Source organism: Eptatretus burgeri, chromosome 10, assembly GCF_056783735.1.
Source record: "Eptatretus burgeri isolate ZD-2024b chromosome 10, Ebu_testis_v1, whole genome shotgun sequence".
Lineage (NCBI taxonomy): Eukaryota > Metazoa > Chordata > Myxini > Myxiniformes > Myxinidae > Eptatretus > Eptatretus burgeri.
This window is the reverse complement of record NC_140970.1, coordinates 15,931,337-15,958,352: the sequence shown is the minus strand read 5'-3', so window position 1 is coordinate 15,958,352 and position 27,016 is coordinate 15,931,337. Positions and strand designations below refer to the sequence as shown.

The window sequence follows — 27,016 nt, the reverse complement described above, 5'->3', positions numbered from 1 at the left end:
TCCGTTGCCTAGCAACGGCCGAAAAACCTCTAAATGTGGGGGTATTTTAATGAAAAAACAATCTGCAGCATTAACCCTTGAAGCTAGAATCATGAATTTTCTTGTGCTTAATCCTCAGGTCATTCCCCATTGAATGGACCCATCGCGTCAGGTTATATTGGGTAGGCGACTGCCCATGTTCGCCTACCGGCCTGTCTGTCTGTCTGTCTGTCTGTCCCGAGCATAGCTCCATGGGTTTTGATCCAATCCTGATGAAATTTTGGTGGGAGGTTTATATCATGATCTAGTTGTGTTTTACTGAAAATGGGCATGGTCCGCCAATTATGGGCGGAGCCACGCCAAAAAAACATGTGTTTTTAGGGGGTAGCCGATTTCAATTTGCATTTTCTCCTCGGGGTTTTGTCGAATCTGACAGGGGTTTCGGTATTTCATTAGCCCAATGGCACCTGCATAGCCCCACGGAGCTCGATTTTTCATTTTCATCCCAAGGTCAAGGTCACAAGGTCACAAACTTAGAAAATTGCGATTTTGACAGAAAAAAAAATTCTTCTCCGAGGGGTTTGTTGAATCTGGCAGTGGTTTCGATATTTGGTCAGCCCAATGGCACCTGCATAGCCCCACAGAGCTCGATTTTTCATTTTCGTCCTAAGGTCAAGGCCACAAGGTCACGAACTTAGAAAATTGCGAATTGTGTTGTTAGCGGGTAGCCAATTTCAATTTGCATCTTCTCCTAGCGGGTTTGTCGAATCTGGCAGGGTTTTCAGTATTTGGTTAGCCCAATGGAACCTGCATAGCCCCACAGAGCTCGATTTTTCATTTTGTCCCAAGGTCAAGATCACAAGGTCACGAACTTTGAAAATTGCGATTTTGACATAAAAATCCATCTTCTCCAAGGGGGTTGTCGAATCTGGCAGGGGTTTTCGGTATTTGGTTAGCCCAATGGCACCTGCATAGCCCCACAGAACTCGATTTTTCATTTTAGTCCCAAGGTCAAGGTCACAAGGTCAAGGTCACAAGGTCATGAACTTAGAAAATTTCGAATTTTCACATAAAAATCAGACGATCGGGTCAACTTTGAGAGCTAGGATGACAATTTTTTTATGCATAATCTTGAGGTCATTCCCCACCTAAAGTCTTGAAACCATTTTTTCTCTATCTCGAACACCTTGCCCGTGGTGCCCCCTTCAAGTTTGTTTTTATGCTGATTTCATCAAAGTATGGATAATCCGAGGAGTGCGAAATGCCATATAGCCTATATGACGTTATGTTGTTCCTGGAATGTTCCATAGGAAGTTTTGCACCAAAGGTCATAATCCTTGACCTTTAAAGTTCACAAAGGTCAAATTTTTTAAGTTGTTGAACAAAACCGGGTTTTCGACATTTTGCAGCTCATAACCTGTCACTCGTACCACATCATGTTGATAATTTTTATAACTTGGTCAAACATCATCACATCGTCTCATCCTTGACTTCTGAAACAATCTACATCGTCAAATACCGCTCGTGAACCATCGTCGTCTTCAGACTTGTCATACATATATTCATCTGGATTCTGCGATACTCTTGAATCCACAATTATTTTTCTCATAATAGGAAACCAATAAGATTTGTTGATGATTTATAAAAGAGTTTTATATTTCATCACCTTTAGAAGTTCATTTTTATCTAATATTTTAATCAAATCTCTATTTGTGGGTTTTTTAACATCAATATAAGGCCAGTTCTTAATTGAAAATTGCCCGTGTCTATGTTCCAATTCATAAGGAATGTAAAAATCGAACACCCTTTTCTTGTAGGTATCCTTGAATGCAAAAATTATAATTTTCTTGAAGTCTTCTTGCTGTCATTTATGTATCAGAAATATATGACAAATTAATATGATGGCATGTAATACCACCCCATCTTCCTGTTGTTAAATCAGTTTGTATTCCTCGACTTTGTAGAATTATCCAATTTCCTTCCTTCTCTGTCATATAAACTATTGCTTCACCATCATATAATTTCCTACTCCCAAAATCTTGTATTTGTTGTTTGCTAATTGTGCTTCCACATATCTCCTGATTCTTACCAAGAGGATAATATTCTTCTTATTGAGATTGATAAAAATCGTGTCGGTCTTCTAGGTTGAATGAAAAAGACCAATTATATCTTAAATCACACATAGTATACCTCCACTTCTCTATTCTCATTTTAACTATTCTTGCTTCTTTATAAAATTCAATACTAAGCATATAATTGAATTTAATAAGAAAAGGTGGATGGTTTGTTGAACCAGGTGTTGTGGTTGTAAATTCTACTCTTTCAACAAAACATGCCGTATAATTTAAGGATATATATCGTGATAAATCACTTAATCTCACCAAGTCATTCGCGTCAGTCGGGCTTGGATAATTTATTAATTTTTTAGAATTTTTCGCAATACTATATTTATGTCGTTCAGCCTGTGCCTTTGTGTAATAATTTGATAAATCAATATCCAGTTCTTGGGATACACCAAATATAGAACCATCTTTTCCAACATAAGTCATTTATATTAGATTAAAAATAATGTCATTAAAAAATGTATTTTTGCTGAGTTGAAATAACACATACAGACATAATTGACCACAATACTTGGAATTTAATTCTTGGACTTTAAATGTTTGATAAACACCATTCTGTAAGAATTTTATTACTTCAACAGGTGGTGGAAGACCAAAACTATCAAAATAAAATTAATCTTGACTATTAAAAATACAAACCCAATGAGAACCGTTCCCATTATTATCTTCTAAGTTCAAAATAATATTCTTTGTATGTTTAGACACGTTTGTTAATTCATCTCTCATACAAATAACCACTTACAATATTACAACCACAATAACCACTTACAAATAATTTCTTACAATATTCGATAAGTTCTAAATTTGATGTATTCTTTCCAAATCCATTAAACCACTCATCAATGCTCATTTATTTATTGGAAAGATATAATCCATTACCCCTTTTAATTAATTTTACACCTGCTTGTGTGATAGAAGAAAGCATATCTCCAACTAACAATCTCACTTTATCAGGCAGACTTTCAAGTTTTTCAGCAAAATCTACCATGACACCACTTCCATTAATTTGTTTCTCCAACTCTTTGTTATGTCTTTCCAATTCATTTTGAGGGCGGAGTTGAGCCTTCCTTTCGTTGGCAGTTTTCACCGCTGCTGAAATACCACCTGTCAATGCTCCAGCCACACTTAAACCAGCAAATAAAGGAATTAGAAATGGGAGAAATCCTCCACTCGTCTCTCTTATTGAATATTTCTTCAACATTGGTTTTGACATTTTAATTTTAAGTGAGCCAGTGTTGTTCAAGATTTTCACCTATTCTCTTGTGAGCAAAACATCAATTCTTACTGCTCCTTTTCTCTGAATCGTCTTAATGCTAATCATACAAGGCTTTTGATTTTGAATACAAGATGATAGTTTATGAAGATCGATTTGATAAACATATACCCCAGTTGGCACTTTACTACTCATTTATTTATCAAAAAATTATGTGAGACTAATCATAACACCATTATCTGTATTAATCTGTAATTCTGTTTCTTCCAAAAGCAAACAATATGTATCAACTTCTTCACTCTCTTCTCTTTCAATGTATAGGGAAGTATCCACTCGATTAGACTTTATAGTTTCCTTTTGAGCACTCAGTTCAATCGCATAGATTGTATGAAGACTTTTATATGTTGTCATATCCAAAATGGGTTCTTTATTTCCATTGCTTCCACACACCTTTTGGTAAGACTTGTATGCTTCAGCATAATCATGGTTTTCCCAATTAATTTCCAATCTATCTCGTGGATAAAATGTTCCATCTAGAGAAACGCGAAGTTGTTTCACCTTTGCATTATCACTCAATGCATTATTCTTATCAGTAGCAGTCTCACCATCTGATTTTTTTTTTTTTAAATGAGCCACAGATATCGTGGCTTTCCTTCCAGAACACCCAAATTCCACGTGTAAGTGGTTTGGTTCAGTTTAGCGTGTTGGCATCTTCTTTTAAGGTATAATACATTGAGTGGTTTCTTTGAGTTAAGTCTTCTATTCAACATCTCTTCTGTTTTAAGATTAGGAGTACATTCAATAATATACCAACTAGTTTCATCAATTAGAAATTTATTCTGATCAGCAAAAGCATTAGCAACACCAAAAAGCAATCTATTTTCATTATCATTCCTTTGCAGTTGAAATCTAATTTTCAGACCATACAGAACTTTATCATGACAACAAAATCCAAATATACCTTTTAGAGGAACTGCCACAGTAAAACTATTACCTGTTTTTGTATCATCATTCTACATTCCTTTCCTTTGACTATATCCAGGGTCTGTGTTTGTTCTCGTTGCCATATCAGGAATAAAACCTTCGAGAGCTCCCTTTCCCATTCTATCACTAAATGAATATAGTGTAAATTTCATCATTTCAGATGTAGCAGAGACATAATCAACCACTTCAACTTCTTGTGTTCCAATATACAAATGAACACTATCAAACATTTTTCAGAAGAAATCATTTACGAGTGTAGCGTTTGTGTTATTCGCAGCCTTAGTGAATGTAAATTTACACAACAAGAAACTTTCGGCTAGATTCAAATAAGTTTGTTGATTATTTATTTCAAAACTTTTTGTTCCATTTGCATTCCAGTCTGTTCCAGTTATTGCATTTACCTTGAAGAAGTCTTCTGTTTTAGCAGAGTTTGAGATGACAATGGTTTCATCCAAATCATAGATACTATCAATTGCTTCCATACTTGTATTTATTTCGGAAAAAAGATGTCAAAACTTTTGAAACCCTGACCCAAGTATTTGAATTATTGTCTGTTGTTCTTGGGGAGACAACTGAGTTTTGCCTTTCTTAATTTCTTTTATTGTTTGAAATTTATGAGATCCCTTTTGGGCATCTTTTATACTCTTTATAGCACCCGCTACATTTCCCACAGCAGAAGCAGTTGAACCAATTTGGTCTTTATGTTTAAGAATAGTTGAACCTATACCCATTAGACTATCAATTATCCCATCTCCTTTTTTTCTAAAATGATATCCGACACCCCTTTGTCTCTTATGTTTATAGTATCCTCTACCAAGATACATAAGTTCACCCTTGTCGTATGGGGAAAGGAACATCCCATCCCCTGTAATTATTTTGTATTTTCCCAACTAGCGTTTCCTCACAATAACCATCGTATTTATTGGAATTTTTATCTATTGGAATTGGAAAACGTATCTATTGGAAAACTTCACGTAGGTGAATTTTGATTGATATAATTTCTCCATTAAAAGAAATTATGCGATTATCTTGGTTGGTTATACTAAAATTTACTCTGTATATGGTTTTTCCTGACACAGGGAGATAAACCAGATTTTTGGGTTCCATATTGAATTTATAACCAATTGGGGTTGAGTATGCACTGAATGAAAATATTGTATTTGTTCTTATTCCATCATTATAAGCACCATCAATCAAATCACAGTGAATTAATACTGAATTTATGCCTGAGGATATCTGAATGACATTATCACTGTAAAACGTCCCATTAGTTTCAATCTTTTTTGAGGAGAAACCCAATAACTCTCTAAATGAATGATCAATTGTGAAATCAACCTTGTAGTTATTTTTAAGTTTAATCATTGATTTTGAACTTTGTTTTTGAATATCTATAACAATATTTTTTGGTTCATCACCATGTTCTTTCATAAGGCGAGCAATTTCGGAAGATATTTGAGAAATCTCATATGCTCCGGGTGACTGTTATCGTTTTGTATCCACTTCCCGGACTATAACGAAACTCGTCATTTTTCTCGGTGATATTAAATAAGGTATTATAAGTTTCCATGAACAATAAAGATGCCTCATATTCTTTTGTTGCGTCAAGTTGTAGTGGGTATGGAAATTAAGATGTGTGGTCACATGTTGTGAAATTAAAACTAAGGATTGTGCTTCTCATATTATTTAATATGGGATAAAATGTCTGTATTGACATTTATTACTTATTTTCATGTTCATCAACTGCTCTAAAATGGCTGATGCTTCATGAAAACAATTGTTATTTCCAGCCCTCTTACTACCTAACAGCAATAACAGTCCATTAACTAATTGTGATGGGTCATTTGGAAGAAAACTCAAACCTGAACCAAGCCTACTTGAAGCCTGAATAATGTGTTTCTCCTTCTCAATATCATGACTTGTATCTTAAAACTGATGTGTTTGAAACTTTTAGAACAGTTTGTCATAATAAACATTCTTATGGATTAGACCCCGCTCACTATTACACAGCCCACGGTTTGGCTTGGAGTTCTATGTGAAAAATGACAAAACAGAATTTGGAATTGATCAGTGATATAGATATGCTTATAATGATGGAGAAGGCTAAAAGAGGAGGAATATCTGAAGTATGTTCCAAGAGAGATGCTAAAGCAAATAACAAATATCTTCCTGATTGTAATAAGAATGAGGAAAACTCTTACCTGATGTATGTTGATGCTTACAATTTGTATGGGTGGGCTATGTCTCAATCTTTACCTCATGGAAAACTTAAATGGGTTAAAGAAAAACATTATGAATAAGTTTTACAAGACATTGTTGTCTCCTCTCAAAAATAATTGGATGAAGCTGAAGTTGGACATTATTTTGAGGTTGATTTATAATATCCAGAAGAACTTCATAACAAACATAAAGACCTACCTTGTGCCCCTGATAAAGAAAGTCCAAGAAAAGAATGGTGAATTGATTACCAACAGTCATTTAATATAAAAGGTAAATCTACAGCAAAACTACTTACAACATTAAATGATAAAGAAAGTTATGCTTTGAATCAAAGGAACTTGAGACAATATTTATCTGCTGGGTTAAGAGTGAGGAAAATTCATAGGATCTTGAAATTTAAACAGTCATTGGTTAAAGAAATATATTGATTTTAATACAAAAAGGAGAACAGAAGCAAAAACATATTTTGAGAAGGACTTTTATAAATTAATGAATAATGCTGTATTTGGAAAGATTGGAAAATGTTAGGAATCAACAAAACATAAGACTTGCTGCATCTTGGAAACAAGCTTCAAAGTTAATTAATAGACCAAGTTTTGAGTGAACAGAGGTGTTTTCAGAGAACTTTTGTGCTATTCATTTGAAAAAAGAGAGTATTGAAACTATTTATATAGGAACATCAATTCTTGACTCGTCAAAGTTGTTAATGCATGACTATTACTATAATAATTTAAAATCAAAGTATAAGGATAATGTGTCATTGTTATATATGGATACAGACAGTTTCATATTAGAAATTAAGACAAGTGATGTATATGAGGATACGATTGATAATATTGATATATATGATAAAAGTAATTATAAGTCAGGTGATGTGTTGTTTTCCTCAAAGAATAAAAAGGTTATTGGTAAGTTTAAAGATTAATTGGGTGGGAAGGTCATGAGTGAATTTATAGGATTGAGATCAAAGTCTTATGCTTTCACGTATCTTGATAATAATAACATTGAAAGGTGTGATAAGAAGCTGAAGGGAATAAAGAAAAATATAATCAAGGAAACAATAAATTTTAAACTTTATTACAACTGTTCAACCTCAAAGAAGGAAGAGTGGAGAAAAATGAATACAATAAGAAGTTATAAACTTCAATTATATGCAGAAGAGATAAATAAGAAAGCATTAGGAGCTTTTGATGATAAAATATATATTTTAGAGAATGGAATCAATAGTCTCCCTTCTGGTTGCAAGTATAAGCGTTAACATATTGGGTTGGGAATTTTAACAGGCTACTGCTGTCTTTTTACCGATTTATAAATGATAGAACCAAACAATAACCAACCAAAGAGTGGAGATGTAATCAGCCTTGGTATTTAAATGGGAAACATAAAGAATGTGAGAAATGTCAAATAAGTCTTATTGAAGAAATAACCAGGGTAAAAGTGGATAAAACAAATAAGCGGATAAATTTAATTACAAACAAGTTGGAGGATGTAAAGAAAAAAAATTAATATCCTTGAATGGACTGAAAACTTTGATGGTTATCAATTGAACAATGGAAAAACAATTTACTACAATCTCAAAATGATATCTGGCTCAGGAGGCAGTCAAATAAGAGCATTAAGAGAAGTTTATCATTTCATTTCTGCTCAACAAAGACACTTAAACCAAGAACCAAGTTCCAAGTCATTCTTTGTGAATATACTCCATGGAAATAAATGTTATAAGAAAATTAAGTTATTCCCTTAAGTAGAACATGGACAAATATTCGTTGGTTCACTCTTTGAGTGGAATGAAAATATGAAAGGGAAGAAGTGCTTTAATCAGTAAGTCTCAATCTTTCATGGTCTCAATTTTACATTTGCTTGTATGGGAGGGAAGGGGATAGGTGGGGAGAAAATGAGTGTCCTATTTTGAGCTTTGGGGGGCTTGGGTCAGAAAGTTTTTCCCTTTCCCCCATTCATTTGAATGGGCGTCCCAGAAACCCCATTTATCATCTACTTCTATCACCTTGAGAATATATCTTGAGATAGTTATCATCACTTATGGAGAGTTTGGAATTTCTTCCTTGACCACTTAAATAGTTAACAGTACCGGTTTCATCCATCTTCCTCAGTGTTGGATACAGCTACAGCTGAAACATGAAGTCAGGTGCAATTCTGTGCACAGAGAAGACTTCACTAGCTAACACTGATTTACATTTGCTGTCATGTGACATTTCCTTCCCAGGAGCCATAGTATTCACCAACCTACAATTATATCACCACTTGCACTTTCCTTTTGCAGGTGTGGCACTCTCTGATTGCTTGCATGATAACCAATCACAATGTACTCCATATGGAGTTTCATTTTTAGCCATAAGATGTGATTTTTACCTCCACCACTGAAGGCGGATGGAGGTTATGTATTCACCCGTTTGTCTCTTTGTCTGTGAACAGGATATCTCATAAAGTTGTGGACGGATTCGGACAATGCTTGGTGGACAGGTTAGGTGTGCAACAAGGACAAATTCATTCCATTTTGGTGAGGATCCAGACATGAGAACTTTTAAGTGATTCTTCACCATTGAGAGATGGGGTCAAAAACAATATATAGCATGATATTTCAAAAGGTTGTGGACCAGTAACTGGTGATTCAAAATGATTCTGTTGGAACTGGTTCACCTAACACCATGAACACAGACATACCTGAAAGTGACATTGTATCTGGGTCAAGTGACTCCTCTACAAAAACTTGCCCTCCAAAGAAAGCCAAATCTGACAAGGAGGCTAAGGAATATCACTTTCAAAAAAGCTGGTACACCTACCCTGATGGGTCAGAAAGACAGTGGCTGAAATATGATGAACAAATGAAAATCATGACATGCGAGTACTGGCTTGAGCTTTATCAAAATCAAAGTGGAGGTAGCAGTATGACTAAACGTGGTGGAACCATTGGAAGCAGTTTCATCCTGGGTTGCAGCACACTGCGCTATACAAGTGTTCTGGCACATGAAAAGGCAGCAAATCACAAAAAGGCATGTGAAGCTTACTTCGCTAAGAGGGCTGCCCCATTAAAGACTCCAATTGGGAAGGGCTTCAGGAAAATGGATGAAAAAGAGTTGGAGAAAAGAAAATTCCACTTTCTTACAGCTTTATATTTAGCTCAACAGGAACTACCACTGTCCCTTTTTCAGCCCCTGTTGGCACTGCAAGACAAAAACTTTAATGCCAACCTGTGTAGCAACTATGCCAATGAAAAACAGTCTAAATACTTCATTGAATATATTGCGGAAGTCCTACAAAATGAAATTGCAGAGATATTGAAGAGGAATGACTTATTCAGTGTACTCAATGATTCATCATCAGATTCTGGGGTTAATGAACAAGAAGTGGTTTATGCAAGAACACTGAATGAAACTTGTGAACCTGTGACAAAGTTTTTGGCAATCAAGAAACTTGCTGGTGGTGATGCCACGAGTATCAAGCAGGCTGTCATTAATAGTATTGAAGATGATGGAAACTGTCCAGACTGGAGATCAAGCTGCAAGAGCAAAAGGCTTGCATAACATGCTGACATCTGTGTGCTTTGTGCTGTTCATAAAGCTCCTGGAAATTAGAATTAGTTGATGGCCTTGAGCTGTCTACTCTAAGACAACAAGACATCACTGGAGGATGCTATCTTGAAGCTCGAGCTAACTACAATGGCACTTGATGCCATCAATGTTGAAAATGTAGCAAAATCTACCTTGGAGAAGCATATGTCTGGAGGCACAGAGTGGAAAGGGATTCCACTTCACACAGCAAACACAAGAAGGGATATTGGTTCTCCTATCTCAAAGGTAGTTTCTGATGGAGCAAAACTACTGGAGTCAATCAAACAGGAAATTGACAGAAGGTTTGAAAGTATGGCCCTCTGCAATAAAAGTGTGCTGAAGTCATTCAGGCATCTGTTTGAACCCAAACGCTGGCCAGTGGACAAAACAGAATATTCCACTTATGGAGATGAGGAGCTTGAGGTTCTTCAAGGACATTACGGTTCCTTGCTGGACAAGAAAGGATATGATGGTTCTCTGGCAACTTTGAGAAATGAAATGACTGAATTCATGCTCGCTGCGAGCATTCTGCATCAGCCGACATACAGGATGACCTTCAGAATGTGGTCACCATTCCTTGTAATGAACAAAAGTCAAGATGTTCAAACCTTGAAGACCATTCTGGCTTTGTTACGCATCTACAACATGGTCATTCCCAGCAGCACTACTGAAGCTGAACGAGGGTTTTCTCTGATGCAGAGAATAAAAATGACCATCGTTCACGTCTCTCAGGTTCCACATTGACTGATCTGATGATGGTTAGGCTCTGTGCCCCGGACTTGGATTCATTTGACCCAGTACCAAGTATCTCCATGTGGTACACTAGTGGGAAGAGGCGTCTCCAAAGGCGGCGTTCCACAATGTCCAAGGTTGCCCAGGCTGCACTTTCTACTCCAGAGGATGATTCAGAGAATGATAGTGAGGAAGATGCTGAGAATCAACAAACTCAGAGTGATCCTGAGTGAATGTAATTGAATCAGTTGGACTGATTTACTGGCCACATTTAATGAGTGACTCGAAAAATCAAGCCATGGAAATTTGGAAAAGTCTTGAGAAAACAATGTAATGAATTTTTCTTTTCATAGATGGCAAAAGATTACTGTGACTAGTTTGCAGATATTAACTAGCCAACTAAATCATTTTGACCAGTATTATGTCTCCCGAACACGAATTAAATAGATAAAATGAGCTTTCTAATGACCAGTCTCACTCGAACATTTTGAGACTGTGACATCCTGGGAACCTACATTGTAGAATGAATGAAGGTTCTACTTTTACTAAGCATAGGCTTAGTTTATTTTAACTAGTATGATGTAGCCAAGTACATTAACCAAAGTTTGAAACTGATGTTCATGATGTTTAATTAGATGCATTAGATAATATCAGACAGTTATTAATTTGGTATTACACTGTGGACATTCCAAATCAAACTGATCAGGAGTTACTGAATGATGAAAAGAACACTCCTGAGATTATTTGGAAGCTTGATTTCTAGTATTTGTTATATTTTGTTGACATTTTAACACTAGTCAGTTAATATTATTTGAAGAAAATGTCAGAGATAGTCTTACACAATGTCAAGGCTACAAGACTTATTTAATTTTTCATGTTCATACAGTTATTGACTCAGGTATAATAAATCATTGTAATTTGAATGTGTAGAATTCACTGGTTTGCTTGTTAGATATTAGAACATTTTTATGGTTTAGAAACTACAAGGATATGATTTATTACTAGCTCATAATGTCAAGAAATGGCAAGAGCCAAAGCCAGCATAAAACATGTTGACTTGAGATCCCTAAGTTACAATTGTATTGTGATACATCCATATTTTTTGGTTTTTGTTTGCATGATTAAACAAGTTAAAAAATATAGAACACAAATGCTCCAGTCTTGAATTTTATTGAATATAACATATTGACAAGGTAATTATGTATTTCACATTATTTCATCATGTATATTATATCATGCAAAACGATTTTGAAATATGCCATTTGACTATCAGCGAATCTGAACCAATAAAAATGTTTTTTTTTTAATAAACTTGGCATAATTCTTTATACTTGACTCTAGAAATATATTAAATTTGATATGCAATGCAAAAATCACACAATCTTAAAAAAACATAAGATAAAACACCTAATTTTTAATGTGCAAGTAAAAATTACTGTGTGCAAGTGAAATGCCACATGAACTTGCACAAGGTGCAAATGATTTTTTTTCATGAGTTTCTATCCCTGTCAGTTATGACAAAACTAGGTGGAAGGGTTGATTAGGTGACAAGAATGAGTCAATTCGATTTTAGTTCAGCTCCAGATCGAGATTCCTATCAGTGGGATACAAAACATAAGCTGTTCAGCCTGGCGGAGGTATGCGCTCTTCCGAGTGCCCTTCTAGTTTCACTTGTTATTTGCATTTTAAAACCAGTTTTCCCACCGTTTCCAAAACTATTTCCAATTCAGTGCAAGTATTAAAGTAGATATGCATGAACAGACACAGGCGCACATACACACAATTATATTTTGGAAAATAAAAGACACGACAATAGCCTCTCTCCCTTGGAATGAAAAGAACAGCAAATGCAATCAAATCATTTGGCAAACTTGTTTTGCAATGCAAGTGTCCAAGCAAATCAAACTTTCAAGCCTTATCACAAAAAAAACAAAAACAATTGGGTCATTGCTTTGCCATCAACTATTTATGAGAAGTATAATGGCTGAAGTGCTTTCATCCGATTGTTTGCAATGACTGGAGGCAGATGACAGAACATCATACTGGAATCCAAAAATATTCAGCAGCACATTGAGCATTGTGGTTTGAACTACCGCTTTGTTATGCTGTGATCCTAGGTTCAAACGTTCTACTGTATTATTGCGTTGCTTTGCTCATACTTTCCTGATGATCTTGTGATCTTGTCGTTTGTATCATTTGCACATGCTTTTGTGAGCTTTAAACAATACCAAAGTGCACAAGAGTTAAGATCAAATGTTTTTTTCAAACGTCTCGATGTTGCACATCAAGTGCATCATCTTTCAGAAAAAATTTCACCAAAATGAAAGCAAAAACAACCTTCAAGATGTCTTACTTATGCATTATAGTGTCGCCATTGAGAGCCCCACACAACACAAAGCGCATTCACATATATTAAAGCTTGTTATGTCTTAGTGTTGTGTTTAGCGATCATGTAGATACAGGCAGGCCCCGACTTACGAACTCCAGACATAAGAACACCAACACTTACGAACGAAGTCCCATGAAAATGTTTTTTTATGTTTAAAATAAATTAATTAATTTTCTGCAATGACTTTTTTGAAGCAACCCATGGAACAAGGGGTGTGACTAATTCGTTCAAGTTGTACTAGCAGCATAGGACCTACGCCAAAGCACTAAGGGCAACAGAAGGTGAGGATGGTGTAATCCTGAAGTATTGGAAGTGTTACAACATCTAAAGTTATATTAAAAACAATGAAAAGTCCTGGCAGGAGGTGAAGGCCACAAACACGAATGGTGTGTGGAAGAAGCTTTGCTCTCAGTTTGTGCATGACTTCCAGGGCTTCAAGAAGACTGGGGAAGCAGTGATTGGCAAGGTTGTCCAGTTTGACAGGCAACTTGAGCTGGAGATGGATGCTGACGATGTCCAACAGCAACTGCTCGAGTCCCATTCACAGCCACTCAGTAACGAGGACTTGGAACGAGAAGCCCACAAGGAAGCCAGAGGAGATGAAGAGGTCAACAAGATTCCCAAGAGGTTCATCATCAAGGGCATGGCTGAAGCTTTCAGCCTTATTGAAAAGGGCTTGGCTACACAAGTCTGAAGAGCCTAACCATGACAGGTTCACCAAAGTGGCAAGAACCATCACCGATGCCCTCAGCTGCTACATGGTGATTTCTGAGGAGAAGAAGAGGGCCTCTGCCCAGTCTTCCCTGGACAGATTTTTCAAGAAGGTGGAAAAGGGAGCCTTTGCCAACATCATGTGCAGAGGATCCAGAGGCAGTGCCATATACTTCTGCAGGCATGCCACAGCCTCCTCTCCAGCATCACCATCGTTCATCATCCTCATCCAATTAGTGCTATGTTACAGTCACAGGAATAAACAATAAAAATCTTTGTTTTTTTTTAACTCTTCGTGCAAGCATTTTGTTTAAATTTTATGTTATTCATCAATGCGTGTGCCATCCTTCAGATGTAAGTTAAACTGGAAGTCCCATTAAACACTTGCCTCGAAGCTGTGTTTAGCCAGGGTTTGAATCTCAGTCCAAATCCCTATTTTCTCCATGTCCGCACCAGACTTTATCTTTTCTCTTTTCCCTGCTCTTGGTTGCTTTCTCCTCTTTCTGCTATTCTTTTTCATTTTTTGTCCATACCGTTCTATGTTACAGCTCTTCCATGAGCCTTGATGGTGTATAGGGGTGGGGGGAGGCACTTTTCGAGATATGAACAATTCGACTTCTGACCAAAGTTCAGGAACGTAACCCGTTATAAGTTGGGGGCTGCATGTGCCATATTCACGTGGATAGATATGTGTTGTGAATGTTAGTTAGCCTTATTAGATGTTCTTTCATTTCTACACTCTGGATTCGCACCATTTCACGTCAACACCACACAAACATCACACCATTTCCATGTCATTCCTTCCCACTTTCGTGGAGAATCCCACGTAACGGGCTCCCCAACCCACTTGAAGGACATCACTGAGGATTCCCCGGAAGCCATCAATAACCAAAGTGACAAGTAGGGAGAAAATTCTCGCCTCCTTCACCTTCCTAGAAAATCCACCGCGGAGGCGCCGTCCCACCAATCGGGCTCCGTAACCGGGCAGAGATACAGGACACGGCCAATCACAGGCAGTAAGGGTTAGTCTGCCCACGTGGCCTCTGCACCAATGAGGGTCTCAGATCCGGGAGGAAGCTGGGGGAGGGGGGAGGGATAAAGGAAGAAGTGCAAAGAAGAACTCGTCATTAATTATTTGGTCATTCTGCAGCCTTATTCTGCAATGTCTTTTTGCGGGGAGTCCGAGTCATTCTGGAGCTATTATTTACTTGGAGACTTCCAGTCTCTCTGAGGCTTCTATTCACTTTTGCACTTGAACTTTGTATTCAAGCAATGCCCAGAACTGCAAGCCTCGACTCTGCTCTTAGTGATATTTTTCTCCTTTTAGAAAACCTGACCAATCACACTCATCTTTCCTTTTCTCTCTTTCTCCAGTTTGCTTCGCTAGCTTTCTCCACAGTCTTCATTCCTTTTTTCTCATTTCATGACATACACGTCTCCATACCAAGCCCAGCACACCTTCGCTTCAGCCCCGTTGCTCACCTCGCCACCTGGCCACGATGGAGTCATCCACCTCACCGGCAGCGGTCCTGCTAAGGCTGTGCAATTCATCGTGCCAGCCAGTTACCATTGGGCACCACAGGAGATTGGGAGCACGTATGGAGCAGACAGAGGAATCCGGGAGGGACTGTGAGGGGAACGAGATACGAAATATCAGGCCAGATCATTGGGCGGCAGCAATCCAGCTGGGTTGTTGCAAGGTGTGTTGGGGGACACGAACGACCCAAACTATTTCTTTTTTACCACTTCTTCTTCTTCACTATTCCCCGTATCTCACTTCTTCAGGTGTATGTCTTGGCGTGAAATGAGTTAGAGTGTTAAGTGACTGATTACGATACGAGGCGGGTATGTAGCATAAGGGATAATTGGGAAATGCATACGTGCTTGTCATATTTCTATTGTATGTACTGTATATTAAAAACGTTGGACAACAAAAAATTTGCTCCCGAGGTAAGAGTATGTGTGTTAGACTAACTTGAGTATGCTGATTTTGATTCTGAAATCAGAATTAACCCAACACGCAATAATTTTTAGTTAATAAAAAATTGGAAATCCAATGTCAAGTATTTTGAATCTTCTTTTTAATACTGTGTTTACTTCAATATCATAATAATACATTTAAATATTATTATACAGTATTTCAGATTGATATGAATAGATGTATGTTTCTGAACAGTGCACACTGCTTTTGTTACGTATGTAGCAAGTATAAGCCTCATAACCAACGGAAAAACAGAACCAATCGTCTCATGGTTGCATACAACCACTACTTTGGTTGCAAAGTGCGTGACCAAGACAAGACATTGGCACCACATGTGGGTTGCACTGTTTGTTCCTTCAGGCCGACACAATGGTTTCATGGGAAATAGGGCGTTTCATATTGCAACTTTTTTGCGCTAGTCAAGTTGGCTACCCGTCGTAGCTTTCCAATATGGATAAAAACCCCACTCGCCGATTTTTAGAATTTCTCTCCCAAAAATGGCCGCCGGCGGCTATTTTTTCCAAAATAGCGACCTTTTTCAAGTTTTGACACAGAAATCGACTCCTACACCTGCTAAAATACGTTAATGTTACTTGATATGTGTATGTTTGCAGATGATTATGATTGCTATGTCTGCTAGAAGTCAGGGACTAGACATTAGGCATCCAATATGGCGGAAAAATCCAAAATGGCGTCCAAGATGGCCGGTTTTTGGCCACTGGAAAGTTGTTCCCTCCGATGTGAGTTCTAATATGTCTAGTTATAGGTTTTTGGGTGTGCTGAATTCGTTTTTATGCTCTAAAATGCAGTATATCTGTCACTGAGACATCTGCGGGGGTCATGCTCTCGCGTTAAGAAGAAGTTCTTGCAAGTCCGAAGAAGAATTTTGAATATTCTCGCCCTCATTGATATCAGGTGTCGATTCGACACCTATGGTATTTGACACCGCAATTGGTAATTTTCGCGCTTGCCGATTCCAACGTGCCCACAGATGAGTGAGAAATGATGGAAAAACTGTTGCATCAGATACCTAGACTACCTCATGATCAACTCAGCTCAGGAAAGCCAAAATTTCCGGCCGTGGATGAGAATGAGAGTAGTGACCTGTGTCTCAGCAGTTTCATAGATGACGACTCGTGGCGGTTATTCAATCTTCCCGAACCATATGATGTACTAGATGTAGAATGGATGTGTGAGCCTGCAAGCACATGGCCAGAAAGTGATGGTTACCAAAAATTCACAAACTATGTGCACAATTTTCACGTAGTTAAAGACCTTGCAGAGCATGGAATTAAGTTGATTTCGGATTTTATAGACAAAACGAGGTATGAACAGCAAAGGCAAGCTTTGCTTCAAGTGGTTGAGTGGCACAGGTAGAATTATTCTGGATACACGAAATTCACTCTTCAGAAAATGTAGATAACTATATGAAGCAAAGTGTGAATATTGATGTTTTTGAACTATGGAAATTTTAATTTGAAATGTCGCTTCAGCCATGTATGCCATGCCATGGCCAATATTATTGATTATCGAGGCTGATAGGCAGGCATACATGAATTCATATTAGAACATTCATTATGGCATTAGTATACTAGCAATTCGTGTATATACTGTACATGTTAAATAAATACATGTTTGACCTTCGAATATTTAATTGTTATTTTCTGACATCAATGAGGGTGAGAATATTCAAAATTCTTCTTTGGACTTGCAAGAACTTCTTCTTAACGTGAGAGCATGACCCCCGCAGATGTCTCTGTGACAGATATACTGCATTTTAGAGCATAAAAACGAATTCAGCACACCCAAAAACCTATAACTAGACATATTAGAACCCACATCGGAGGGAACAACTTTCCAGTGGCCATCTTGGACGCCATTTTGGATTTTTCCGCCATATTTGATGCCTAATGTCTAGTCCCTGACTGCTAGCAGACATAGCAATCATAATCATCTACAAACATGCACACATATCAAGTAACATCAACGTATTTTAGCAGGTGTAGGAGTCGATTTCTGTGTCAAAACACGAAAAAGGCCGCTATTTTGGAAAAAATAGCCGCTGGCGGCCATTTTTGGGACAAAAATTCTAAAAATCGGCGAGTGGGGTTTTTATCCATATTGGAAAGCTACGACGGTAGTCAACTTGACTAGCGCAAAAAAGTTGCAATATGAAACACCCTAATGGGAAATGAACGTCGATGCCATTCGCCATCCCAATGGTGTGGCAGAAGCCAAAGAATCATCTGAATGACTGCTGGCTTCTGCATGGTTAAAGTGGCTGATTTCACGAGGACCAAAAAAAAAAAAAAAGATAACATTTCCAGATTTCGAGTCAGCACTAATACCTATGACACATGACAATGACAATCCCGTACCTGTTCCACCAGCTGCTGTTGGCATTGAAAGTGATGGTAGTGATGATACTGATGACACTGGGCTTTACGAACCAGCAAAGTTGGAGTCAGTGAAACAACCTCACCTGATCAACCTGGAAGAATTTAATGGCCGTGTTCGAGACCTTGAGCTCTCCAAGCAAAAGGTGGAATTGTTGGGTTCGCATTTGCAAGAGTGAAACTTGTTGGCAGAAGGCACAAATATCTCTCATTTTCATGAACGCCATGCGAGCTTGGCAGCGTTCTGCCAGATGGATATTGGTGTGTGCATCTGCGCTGATGTGAACGGCCTCATGAAGTAACTAGGCGATGAACACCATTCTGATGAATGGAAGTTATCCATCAACTCCAGCAAGTGCAGCCTGAAAGTGGTGCTTCTCCACAATGGCAATGAAAAGCCATCCGTGCCTGTGGCACGTGCTGTCGGCATGAAAGAGACATACGACTCCATGGAAGTTCTACTGAAGCGAACAAAATATGCTGACCACAAGGGGAACATACGAGGTGACATAAAAGTGATCGGTCTATTGCTAGGTCTGCAACTTGAGTCCACCAAACACATGTGCTTCTTATGCTTGTGGAATAGCTGAGACGATGCAAATCACAAGATCAAAGAACGGTTCGCAAGAACTCCAGGAAAATTCAATGTGAAACATGTGCCACTGGTACATCCACAAAGAATATTTCTTCCACCACTGCATATAAAACTGGGCTGAATGAAGAACTTTGTAAAGGCAATGAGTGTTGAAGGTGAGGCAATTCTTTACCTGAAATAAAAATTTGGAATGATTTTAAATGCTGCCAAATTGAAGGATGGAGTATTTATTGGACCACAAATTCGGGATTTATTGTCCGATCAAGTCTTTCAGTCAAAGCTGAACCCACTGGATGGGAGCTGGCTGCATGAGAGGCTTTCATACTAGTCGTCCACAATTTCCTGAGGAACCACAGAGCAACCCACTTTGCCAAGTAGGTTCAACATACGATAAATGCCTTTGAAGAAATGTGTTGCCATATGTCACCAAAGTTTCATTTTCTTCATTTGAACTTGGAGTTCTTCCCAGCCAACCTTGGTGTTGTGAATGATGAGCATGGCGAGAGGTTCCACCAATATATGAGAACAATAGAGACACGCAATCAGGTGTGTTTCAACCCCAACATGATGGAGGACTATTGCTGATTTCTTCAGAGACAAACCAATACCAGTCACAAGTGTAAAAGCAAGTGTTTAAAGCATTTCTAAACAGTTAATGTATACTTTATAGTTTATGCAATGTGTTTATGTTGTTCAATGTGCTTCAGTTTATGGTTAACAGTTAATGTACATTATAAGATGTGTTTATATTGTGCAATGTAATGATATTTTGCAATTGAGCAATGTGCTCGATTTTGTTTTTCATAAACAATGCCTGAAAAATGTCATTTTTCTGTAAGTAAAGATCCTGACGTGCTGAGTCAATTCTGATTTTAGATTTGGAATCAACATGCTTAAATTAATAAAGAACACCTCCCCTTACTCAGTAGCAGATGGAAAGTTTTTGTTTTTGTTGTCCAGTGAATTGCTTGTATTACCTGTGCTCACTTTCACGCCATTTTTAATACGATTGCCATTGCTTGTGTTTTCCCACCATTTCTTGTATGATCGCCATTGCAAATATCTCCTGCCATTTTCTGCCTTGCTTGTGTGATTAAACCCATGTGGTATAAAGAACCGTCTTGGCTTATCCTGCTCGGGTTTGGTCGGCGACACCATTCCCTGGGGTAATTAACCGAAGCAATTATTTGGTCTCTGACAGCCAACAGGGTGTGGCATGTAACTTTGGTTCGTTCGGCTAATTGTCATCTGTTACAGAGCCACCAGCAGGGTTCCTCATCTGCTTCAATCATCTCACAGGTACGGTGAACCAACACTGGGTGTGAGGACCTGACCAGAGGCGAGTGGTGTCGACGGCGTCCGAGATCTTTTTATAGACGCGTCGGCCTTTCGGAGTTATCCGAGGCGACCCCCGTCACGATATATATTTATTGAGTGATTATTTTATAGAAACTAGTCTCAAACACGTGGAGGCATATTTAATGTCTGCGAGCAGATGGGACACCGAGCTTAACATCCATCTGAGGAACAGCCTCAACAGTTATATGCACTCACAATGCAATATAGATTTCAACTTTTCATGTTCACTGCTCATGACTAGAATACAAAGACTTAATTACTTGAAAATTAACATGATGTTCTTTAACACAAGACCCAATAAAACTTCATTTCCATCTGGAATCATGACAGTAGGTGAGCTGTCGTTTCTGCACTCACCAACATTGACAGCGACCAGAGAAGACAGAAGAACAAATAAACAGAAGGTGTCCCTCTCCAAATGAGTGGCATTCAGATAAATTAATAGAGTGCTTGAAATAAAAATTGCATGCAACTTCAGTGCCATCTCCCTATGCCACATATAAAATTGCACGTAATGCAGAGACATACATGGACTGGTTGTGTATGGGTAACAGCAACAGGATGAACTCTTTTAAAATCAAAATTATTTATTTTAACCTGTCTTGCATACTCTGTTTTCAAAGCCTGCTTGTTTTTAAATTTTACAGAAAAAAATGATGTTTTGTTGAGGAATGGTTGGTATGTATAAATAAATAGATTATAATATTTACATATACATATACATACAAAACAGTATCGTGAAAAGTCAAGGAATTTGGGATTTGTTCAGGGTGCCGGTGATTACGAGCCTACTCTTCATGAAACAAATCCAAGAGATGGAACAATTTGTGAAGACGTGTGTGTGTCTGTATATGTGTATATATATATATATATATATATATATATATATATATATATATATATATATATATATATATATATATATATATATATATATATATATAGTTGCGGGGGTACTACGAGGGAGGAGATATCTCTGGTTTCTCCCCGGACTCACAGGCCCTCGCACACGAATAAGTTCATGTTGCGGCGGGTCGCTAATCAACCACGAACGCCAATAATTTGACCACATGACCCAGTGTCCTCCGTCTGACTACCGTTTAACTAGGAACATGTGGTCACCTTTTTACTTCTATTAGGACAGTCTTAAATTACATTATACATGACAGGCACCATCACACACACACACACACACACACACACACACACACACACACACACACACACACACACACACACACACACACACACACACACACACACACACACTTCGAGATAGCCCAGAGAGATGAGGGGCAGTTGAGGACTAGTGACTTCGTGGTACCTGGTGCGGTCGGCACACCGGCACAACCCTAACGCTGAAGAAGGAAAAGGGAGGAAAGCTGAAGGTGTCTATGGTATGGGAGTGAGAGGAGCAAGTGTAGTGCAGCGTGTCATGCGGCGGTATAGGAAGAAAGTGTGAGAGGTGCGAGTCAGTAAGTTCGCTCTGAAAAGAACGGTTGCTCGGGACTTGCCCTCGCCAATTGTGCTTGTGCGTTCACAGTGGACGAGACATACAGATGGGAGAGAAGATGCATAAGAGAAAGACCTTAACAGAGTTGTGCAAGAGTCTGTAAGTGTAAACGTTGACTGCTGGATGCAGCCAAACACTGAGCATCAATGCCTTGGGGGTGGTCCCGGCCCGTTCTGGCAATTGAATGCTGCTCTGCCCTCTCCTCTCAGTCGCGCTGACTTGTGGCAAGATTCGCTCGGATGCTGGAGGGCTCTTGTATGACCGCTTTGAGAAGTAAAGAGAAGTGAAGTCTGCCACAGTCCCCCCTGATATCTCCTTGATTGCAAGTCAAATTGCTCCTTTTATGGGCCCTGGGCGAGGGGAGGGGCCAAGAGTCGGATCAAACGATGCTGTCGGCCTTTCCGAGCTCCCCATTGGCATATAGCAGTCACCCCGTGACATAGCCATGCCACGCCAGGCTTCAGAATCAAAAATGACTTCATTCGCTCTTGAACCTTGCCACATGTCCGAACTCCGTACTTAACATGGGGTGAGTCTTCGGACGCACCCTCCGCCCCCGAATGTGCGCTGGACTCCATTCAAGCGTGGTTATTTGGAGAAATCCCAGAGCTATCCGTACATCTTAGAATGAATCTCAGCGCATGCTTGTGCTTTGAGTTGCATGCCGAAACACCCTGATTCTCATTACTCTTGTTCTTTCAGAATCTTCTGAGACTGTGGTGAGCGTCCAAAGGGTATATGGCAGTTGTGGCAGTTATAGAGAAGTGAGAGAAACGCTGTGGCATTTGTGGTGAAGAGATTGGAAGAGATGGTCGTAGTTGTAGCGTTTGTGGTGAAGAAATGGACATAGGTGGTTGTGGGGATTTTTGGAAGACGTGTTGAGTGGTTTTGGTAAGTGTTGCAGCATTGTGGTGAACATAATGAAGCTCTGAGGTGAGGTGGCAGTTGGATTTCGGTGCACAGTTTGAACAGAAAATGGCGCGCGTAGCAAAAACAACAAAAACCTTGCTGTGCTTCCTCGCATTCTTGGCATCGTTACTGTTCTGCATGCGTGCTTGCGTGGTTTGTGTCAGAGGTAAACTAAAGTGAAGGGGTGAAATAAAAGAAAGAACAGAGGATAGAAGACCTAACTAAAAGCCCTACGCAATGCATCTTTCCCATTTACCCACTAGACATATTGAAAGGACTAACTAAACACATAATAATTAAATAACGGTCTTAGGATTGCTATGTTGTGTGCCATTGTCTCGGAGGAGTGCCGGTTTTACAAAACCGCAAAAATATATATAAAATGGAGCATGGCAGTACTCCATATGGAGTAATGGCATGGGAAAAATGGCCGCCTCATCAATTGTAGACAAAATCTTATATACACTGTATTGGGAACTGTCTGTGCGTTCATCCGTCTTCCTATGACGGTAGCCTCTTCCCGAGCTGCGTTTGAAAAAAAATGCCGATTGGTTATTTTGCATTTTCATTTCACTTTACTTGATGCGGTATAGTCAATATGCCTGGTGTTGGTCAATATGCCTGGTGTTGGCTTAATGGTTAGGGTGGTGGGCTTTGGATCCTAGGGTCCCGAGTTCAAATCCTGCTCAGCTGTTGAATTAATACCAGGTGGGGTTAACTCGACCTGTCATCCTTCCGAGGTCGGCAAAATGAGTGCCAGCATGCTGGTATATTGTGTCGGAGTGGTGACCCGTCCAGGATTGTTCCCAACAGCCAAGGAGACTGCTTAAGCAGCACCAACGCTCTGCACAGAGTATGGTCCCAATGTAGTCAATCACTTCATTGTCCCTTCCAGTAATCTTTAAAATCAACATGAACATCTGGATTGAAGTAGATTTAATGCAGGTTTTCATGGAGTAACACAATTTAAAACAGCTATATTTTGTCCTCTGTTGATACAAATTCAACCTCCGCCACCCGATGTTGCACCACCATTTTGCGGTGGGTGGTATAAGTAGCTCAGAGTTTTCGCTCTGAGTGAAACCAAGAGTGCAACGCAATTAACCTTTTTTAAGTCCATGAAATAATTTAAATAGAGAGACAAACTTAAACTTTTCCAGTCACTGGAGATGGGTAATTTTGCTCGTACCGCACAGCACTGTATATCCAAAATTATTTGCTGAAAAACAAATAACAAGAAATTTAGACCTGGTAGGTCTCTGCTCCATCTGAAGCCCACCCAAGTGTGGAGCCAGCAGCCAACAACAGCAACTTACACACACACACACACACACACACACACACACACACACACACACACACACACACACACACACACACACACACACACGATGAGACCTGGGAGGGTTTCAATTCCATCTTCTGAAACCCGCATATGGAGATAACAGCAAACGACATGCACGCACACTGGGTGGGTTTCCTTTCCCTTTACAGCAGTTGTCAAGGACGGAATTTGTGTTTTGGGTGCCGGTGGATAACTGGCCTACTCTTCATGAAACACACCACTGGGTCTTTAATGTCCACCAGCTAATGCAAGAAAGATGGGCCACCCAGGTTCATGTCCATCCAAGAGATAGAACAATTTGTGAGGCAACACCCGACCTGCACAACACTGACAGTTTCTCGTCTGGTCAGGATCAAATCTGAACAGGACAGTTGAAATGGTAAGTGCACTCTACCTCTGCACCATCCTGTGAGACCCAAATGCTGGAGTTTCTCCACTATAATGCTCTGTAATCGTGTTATTCCAGAATGGCGAGACATTTTAACACTGGCTGTAAAGATGTCAAGGCAGAATTTGGATCCAGAAAGTAGCCTGATGAAGACTTTGCTCAATACATATTTGCTGTATAGTCAATGGTGCCTGGCACATGTGAAAGCAATGTCGGGATAGAATCACCCAAGTATGCAAAAAAAAAAAAAACCCCAAAAACAATTAGCAAAATCCAAAATTATTTACCGAAAAACAAATTCCAAGAAGCTCCAGCCATTCACAGATAAAAACTAGAGGGGGAGCACTCTGTAGAGTGCAAAACCTCTGCCGCCAATACTGTTAGGTCACTCAAGTGAACCTGATATCCTATTCATTCAATTTGACGTCAACAGTGCTCAGAGTTATAACTTGCAACTTTCCCTTTTACTTTTAACTTTTACATACTCAATTCATTCGTCATAACTAGATTCCTTGAGACAGAAATTGATTTTACGTGGGTATATCCACCTGAAGTTTCAAAATCAGCCGCAATTATAATTTTGGCATGTTTTTTGTTGGAAATCACTTAAAACATGTAGAAATGCAAAAAAAAAAAAAAAAAAAAAAAAAAAATCGAAATTTTGTTGAAAAAAAAGTTGCAAAAATTTCTGGTTTTTTTTCTCTAACAATTTTTTTTTTGGGTTGGAAATCACTTAAAACATGTCGAAATGCAAAAACAAAAATTCAAATATTTTTTCAAAATGGCCGCCATATTGGACTTTGGACCAAGTCCAAAATCTAATGGCATGATCCTTGGACCATACCTAATCCCCCCACAAAGTTTCGTCGAAATCAGTCGAAGAGTTTTTCCGTAATACTGTTCACAAACAAACAAACAGACAGGGGTGAAAACAGTAACCTCCATCCATCTTCGATGGTGGAGGTTAACTAGAAAGTCACTCAGTAGAACGCATACCTCTGCCAAGCTAAACAGTTTACATTTTGTATCCCACTGATAGGCCGGGTCTGGATCTGGACCTCGACCAAAATCTAAATCGGCTTGTTCTTGTCGCCAAACCAACTCATCTACCTAGTTGTCATAAATCGTCCACAACTTTTTGAAATTCCATGATATATATTATTTTTGGCCCGATCCCTCAATTACAAAGAATCACCTTAGAAAATATAAATATTTCTCAGATCCAGATCTGTATTGTCGTATCCAGAGTGTGCCAAGAGCTGGATGGATGGCCAAACTATTTCCCTTGGAAGCTTCCAGCCGAGATTCTTGGAGATTATGGCGTGCGGGGGGGGGGGGGGGGGTAAGAACAGCTACAAGGACGAAGCAGATGGATGCACAGCACAAGGGCGTTTATCTCGAACCCACAACAAATACACGGATACCAGCAAATTAAATAAATAAAGATTTAATAAACAGAAAAATCAAACAGTTATATTTGAAATAAATCAAGGCGTGACGTAACTTAAATCTAAATTCAGATTTGAGGCGTCTCCGCACTCAGAAACAAAAACGGACAAGGGGGAAAGATAAAGCAAAAGACAACTCCCTCCTTTATTCTGGCTTCGGGTCCAGAAGTGATCTTTTATGATCTTTGGGGTCGAGCTGTGTCATACTGTGCAGCAGGAAACTGCGCCCAAAATGTCGCCAAGCCGCTCTCGTTGCGGGAAGCTTACGGGAGGTAATCCGTGCGGATGGTCCCTTCGTCAAGAGAGCCCACAAGCTGTCATGATCCCTCTTTGAATTCTCTCTCTGTCTCTGTCTCCCCCACCGCTCTCCCCATCTCTCTCCCACCGCTCTCTCCCACCGCTCTCCCCATCTATCCCCCACCGCTCTCCCCATCTCTCCCCCACCGCTCTCCCCATCTCTCCCCCACCGCTCTCCCCATCTCTCCCCCACCGCTCTCCCCATCTCTCCCCCACTGCTCTCCCCATCTCTCCCCCACCGCTCTCCCCATCTCTCCCCCACCGCTCTCCCCATCTCTCCCCCCCACCGCTCTCCCCATCTCTCCCCCACCGCTCTCCCCATCTCTCTCCCACCGCTCTCCCAATCTCTCTCCCACCGCTCTCCCACCACTCTCCCCATGTCCCTCCCACCTCTCTCCCCATCTCCCTATCTCTCTCCCACCGCTCTCCCCACCTCCCTCCCTTCTCTCATGCTGTCTTCCCTTCCCCTCTCTCCCTATCTCCCTCCCCATCTCCCTATCCCCCTCTCTCCTAATCTCACTCTCATCTCTCATGCTGTCTTCCCTTCCCCTCACGCTGCCTTCCCTACCCCTCGTGCTGCCTTCCCTTCCCCTAATGTTGCCTTGCCTTCCCCTCACGTTGCCTTCCCTTCCCTTCCCCTCCTCTCTCCACCCCACATGTACATCTCTGGGCAGTCTCCATGTGCTGCATCAAGGTGCCGTTTTAACGTACCCCATTTCATTCAATCCTGTCCTAGTCCCCCCCCCCATTTCTCCACAAGTCCCACTATCAAACGCAAGTTGAGAACCCTTCCCCCCATTTTCCCTTCAATTCCACCTTTCAAACGCAAGTCCAGAAGCCCCACCGTCACGTTTACCTCCTCCCCTCT

The 27,016-nt window shown here is 39.7% G+C and overlaps 1 protein-coding gene across 4 annotated transcripts in view; it reads right to left on the bottom strand.

Moving 5' to 3' along the window:
- The window catches only part of LOC147017988 (E3 ubiquitin-protein ligase MARCHF8-like), a 212,262-nt gene that overhangs the window by 160,929 nt on the left and 24,317 nt on the right, over positions 1 to 27,016 (bottom strand). The window contains exons 2-4 of one of the 4 annotated variants that reach the window (XM_085897136.1): positions 17,003 to 17,096; positions 15,400 to 15,544; positions 14,846 to 14,994 (exon numbers count right to left, since the gene is read on the bottom strand). The exons of 1 other annotated variant lie outside the window; for it this stretch is intronic. The gene's annotated coding sequence lies outside the window, so the exon portion shown is untranslated. The remainder of the gene's footprint in view (positions 1 to 14,845; positions 14,995 to 15,399; positions 15,545 to 17,002; positions 17,097 to 27,016) is intronic. 2 more of the 4 variants (XM_085897134.1, XM_085897135.1) reach the window with 2 other exon arrangements.